This window comes from Thermobia domestica, chromosome 8 (genome assembly GCF_964235325.1).
Source record: "Thermobia domestica chromosome 8, izTheDome1.hap1.1, whole genome shotgun sequence".
Lineage (NCBI taxonomy): Eukaryota > Metazoa > Arthropoda > Insecta > Zygentoma > Lepismatidae > Thermobia > Thermobia domestica.
In genome coordinates, this window is record NC_137461.1 from 118,832,462 (window position 1) to 118,838,461 (window position 6,000).

Genomic DNA, 6,000 nt, shown 5'->3' on the forward strand with positions numbered 1-6,000 from the left:
CATATGTTCACCCAACTTCTCACAACAATTTTATTAATTCCTTCTGACGTATCGGGCGTAATTTCCTCAGTTCCTCCTCGCAGCTGGTTGGTTTCTTATTCATATTAACATCCATGTATGATATTAATGAAGTGAATTATCTAAGCAGTATCAACAAGAAAATAGTATAAAATATTTCTAGACTATAAAACAGCTTGCAGCCTTTATATTTTAATGGAATTATTAATATATGCATTTTACATTGTTCATTTTTTTAAATTGCCTTCTATATTGTCATATGAATTTTATGTCAATCGTAGATGTTCACAAAATTGCGTATATCCTGGGAAAATCTTAGGACCTTGCTGATATTGGAAAGTGAAAGAACTTGAAGTAATTATAATTTATTTTTTATTTCTTCGATTATAAAATAAATTAGTGTGATAAACTTGAACACATGGAATGGAATGTAGTTTGTGTTTTAGTTAATATATATGTGTATTCTGGCAAACGCTCACTTTTGAAACAAGTTTAGCTCAAACTCGGAACGCTCAAACTCAAGCTTTTTAAAAGGAACACGCTTGAAAGGAGGAGAGCTAAGGAAAACACTCTCTGATGATTTAATAACTAATAATATTTACAATAGCGCACATTGAGAACAGTTCAGATTACAACTAGAAACATTAGGGCAAAATTTATTACTTTACAAAGAAAGAATAATGTCTAAAGAACTCATTTATACAAACAGAAAATCTGTAATTATAGTAATAAGGTAGAATGTGACCTTCATATATGCCTCCATAAAAGAAGCACTCTACATGTCTTATGTACCCGGACACATATTAAGCACTTGTTTGGAGTATTGTAAATCTGAGTGACTTCCACCTCTGCGCATTTGGGGCCTTTACATTATGCCACTCTCATGCCTTTGCTCCTTAAGTCCTTGCATTTCCCTGTGTGTAATGAAACAAATATCCTTGCCCAGCACGTTTAGTGAAATGGCAATCTGCTAACGGAATAAGTGTATTTAAAGCATTAAGATATTTGTTTGGTCTAAAATAAACACTATTTTGCAGCCATATTTTGTATACTTGGCAGTTTTCAACCTGTACGAAAAGCTTAAATCCATCCACATTATACAACGTTTGCAGTACCAGAATAAATGCTTTCAAAATGAATAAATCCGTGTGAAATTGCTTGGCATCAATCAAGGTTCATTTATCATTTTTAATTTTTAAACTTTTTCTCATATACTATATCTTAACTTTTTTTTAATTTTATCTGTACTATTACCGTATACATTGGCAGCACAAAACTGTTTTTTTAAAAATTTTAATCCAGCTAGTTTGAGTGGCTGTCATTTCTGTAGAATAGTGTGTACCAATATGTAACTTGGCAGACGTTAGCTTAAACTTGAATACCTTAGGACTGGGCTACTAATAAACATTGCAACAAACACCATTTCCTTAAGTACTTTCTCTTCTTTAATTTTGTCTCTTAGCATAAAAATCCCTAAGTGAATCTTAATAGGTGAAAATTACTTCCTAAGTTAGTATCGAAATTTAATAAATTCTATTTTTTAGAGCTGAAGTTTGTAATGAAGTGGTGTGAAACATCGAATTTATTTTTTAATTATAATTTGATATGGTACTGTAGTTATTATAGCTGGAATAACAGCTGATACACTTTTTCCTGCAATTTTTATGATTTTTCAAAATTTGAAATTTTGTAATTTTTGGAATATTTAATGTATGATACCTCTGATGGGACATGGAATATATATATATATATATATATATATATATATATATATATATATATATATAAAACAGGCATGTTCAAGTTGGAACTGAATATGAGACAATCACGGAGGACTTACTTGCGTCGAGGGCCATACGAAAAAATGTATAACATTTTCACAATAATTGAATTGCTATATTCAATGGAAAAACTCGTTTATCATACACTAACATCATAGGAATACAAAAACTGTAATCAAAATATTTTATTACAGTCAGAAAAGGAAAACTCTAGTGCTTACTTTTCTACTTTTGCCGAGATTCGAAGCACGTTGACGAGAACACAAGGAAAAGGATGAGGGTGTAAAGAAACGTTGGTTTACGTGTTGTTTTCTCATCGTTGCCAGGTGACGAGAAGTAAGTCTCACTCTATGTGGTAGAAGGTTGGAAACTTTTTCAATTTAATTTAAGAGAATACATGAGAAATACATTTTAAATACGGAGTCAGGCGAGCCGAATAAAAGAGTTCAGTGGGCTTAAGCCGGTCCCTTATTAACTTTTCAGATGGAAGTGGCAGTCAATATAAGAATAGAAAACAAATCAAACATTTCCAACCACAAAACAGATTTTGGACTAGGAATTGAGCGACTTTTTTTTTTTTTTTTTTTTTTTTTTTTTTGTTTGTTTGAATGTCTACGATGAAATGTCTACGGGCAATGAATGTCTACGGGCAAGAATGTCTACGATGAAATAGGAGGCACAATAAAGTGTAAAGTAAGTAAAGTCAACTTCCAAAGAACAAGAGATCAAATCCTCTGTAGAGAAAATGTTTGATTTCTGCAAATAAAACATTAAATGTATTACCTATTTTCTCATACTACAAGAAAATTACTACTCATATACTTTAAAACCGGCGAAAATACAACCTATTACTTTAAAAAATCATAAAGTAATGACATGATTACACAATGAGTGTTAATTTACATAAATTGGTGATTAGATTTTAAGGGACTCATCCAGTGTGTTGAGCTAAAAGAACATTTTAATAACCTACAAGCATTAGCTTGTAAGACGACCAGTAAGCAAATGCATTAAAAAACAGGAGAAAAAACTTAAAAAGTAAAGTTACAGGTTACTGTACTAAACTTTCTTGCTCCAATTTCTTAAAATAAATCAAGTTATGCTGCAGGCATTACTGAGACGCTTATTTATGAAACACGAACAAAATTACAAAGCGTTTCCGAAAAGCTTTGTAGAAAGAAAATTTATCCCAAAAGTAAACTACTCTTTCTCGATCTTTTTGAGGTATACTTATGCCATTTATTAGAGTTACTAATGAAATATTTGTTGATAAAATACCAACAAAATTGCATGAGTCATATATGAAGAAATTGTCTTTTAAAAAATAAGAAAAAAAAAAACTCATCCCCAAAAGTGAACTACCCCTTGTGAATATTTTCATCGCTAGAGATTTATGTATCTTTATAAACTAACTAGCTAACTAACTTAACTATGGCCTATGGAACCCAGAAGTTCAATGCCGCGTTCACAAAAGCACTCCACTTACTTCTATCCTTAGCCAATTGCATCCAGTTTTTACTTTGTATTCCTATTTCTGCGAGATCCATCTTAATATTGTTCTCCCATCTGCGCCTAGGTTTTCCTAATGGTCGTTTTCCGATTGGTCTTCCAGTTAAGACTTTGAAAGCATTCCTACTTTCTTCTATCGAATTCGAATTTAAATGAACGTCTGAAAAGATAACGTTGCGCTACGGAAACTGTTACGAAATATTTTAATTTTTAATAAAGAAGTACATACTCTGGTTAGAAAAATAAAATAAAAAAAAAAAAAGATGTTGTCTGTATCAGTGAGAACTGTTCCGTCAGCTTTCTTTCATACATAAGCACAAGTTCGATAGCCTTTTTTAAATTCGTTGATCCCCTTATACATGTCCCGAATGTTTTTATTTTTACTATTATCTTCAAGTTCCTCCGTCTGATGTCTACGAAATTTTGTGTAGTTATTTCATTCGGATTTTGTAGGCAACGTAGGCTTGTTTTCTCTTCTTTGCTAGTTCAATGCATTCCTAGTCGAACCATGGTTTGTTTCTACGTATTTCCGCGTGTCCCAATTTTTCTTTTGCTGAAATTTTAATGCTATCTCTAATTACAATCCAAGTATTCTCAACACTAGTGCACTCTGAATCTTCTAAAACCGAGAATCTATTCGAAAACTTCAATTTGGTATTTCTGTCTTAACTGGCTCTCTTCCTTTTTTTTTTTTTTTTTTTAACTAAATCTCTCCTTTTTCAGACATTGAATATTTCCTTTATTCAACGATAATCTCTCTTTTATTATCGCTGCTACCAAGTAGTGATCAGTGTCACAATCTAAACAATCGAACATCAATTATGCTAGATTGTCTTCTTCTATCTATTAAAACGTGATCAATTTGATTATGTGTTTTTCCATCTGGTGAGGTCCACGTGTATTCATGAACATCTCGATGTAAAAATTTTGTACTCTTCACTATAAGGTTTTTAGATGTTGCAAAGTTCACGAGTCTAATACCGTTGTCATTACTTTCCTTATGCAGATTTTAGTGTAATCAGTTTGAAAATATCCTCTCGTCGTACCTTCGAATTGAAATTTCCTAATAAAATTTTCATATGGTATCGCGGGAGTTGGTCAAATATCCGTTCCATTTCTTCGTAAAAACTGTCTTTTATATCGTCATCCTTATCTTCTGTTGGGACATGTACACTTAAAACAATAATATCACACCATCTACCCTTAAGAATAATAAAAGAAAGTCTATCAGTAACAAATTCAACTCGCTTAATTACTGATATTATTCGTTTGTGAACAAAAAAAAAACTTGTTCCTAATTGGTTAGTTTTATTTCCTTCCCCGTTAAAGAAAGTAAAATTTCCGGATTTCACAGATTCATTTCCTTCCCACGAAACTTCCTGAACTCATAGTAGGTCCATCCAATATTTCTATAAGTCACTCGATACGGATTTTAATGCGCCTGCCTTATAAAGACTTCTAATAATCCATGTTCCAAATCTCATGTCCATTTTCTTTTGCTGAGGTCGTGCCAAGTTATTAGCCCTGGTCCGAGGGTTCTGTGAATGTTTCTAAAAAATTGCCTTTTTTTTACAGGATAAGGTTGTTAGCCTTACCCAAACCCTCAAGCTTGAGGACCACTCCTTGTCATCTGTCCGTGACTGCTTATTCAGTATATTCGCAGCTAACGTCTGTATCTAGAGGCCTTCTCCTCGATGCCATGGTGACAGGAACCCACATTACAGGGTTTATGTATAGGGTTATTAATCAAATATTTGTTTGAGAAATGTAAACAAAATCGCCTCATTCGTTTTGAGGAAATCATTAGGGAAAAGCTCACTCCCAAGTGTAAACTATTTCTTGTGGACTTTGAGGAAAAGAATGAGTTATGCCATATTGTCAGGATATTACTGAAATATTTACAAGTATTATGGTCGTAAAGAGAATGTGTGTCATCGTTAGGACAATACAATAATCTACTACTTAACACTGTACTTTGTTATATATATATATACAGTACACAAATAGGTCTGTATAACAATCTCTTTAAGTAAAATAAAAGCTCTTAATTATTATTGGAAACGAATGACACTTTTCAGCTCCACAAAAGTTACTTTTTCTCAAAAGCAACACATTAGAATTTGCCCTCATGCATGTTATCTCGTTCACTCGAAGTGATCTATCTACTATGTACGTTTTATACTTGGACAATATTCTAGTTCAACAAAAATTAAAATTTCAGATTTTATGATAATTTCAAGCTATATCCCATTAACCATACTATGCTGTCATGTTCCTAGTATCATAATGAAGATGATAATGAGAATCTGTTTCAGTATCAGTTTTACTTCACTAAATGTAATGGTTTTGGTACATCAATTTTTAGGTTTACAAATTAATCAGTTTTCTCCATTTTCTCGGAAACTACAGATGCATATTATTTTGTTCAGGTAAATAAAATATATCAACTGATGTATTCCTTGTCTTTGGACATTTCATTTTGGACAAAATCGTCTCAAGTCATTTTTCAGAAAATCGTCTTGAAAAAAAAATCAACCCAGAAATCAACTACATTTTGTCGATTTTTTAAAAACCTTAGAGTTACGCCAAATTGATAGGTTCTTAATGAAACAATTATTTATGAAATATGGAAAAAAATGGCCTGAGTCGGTTTGGAGAAACTCGTCTGGAGAGTCTTACCGCAAGATTAGCT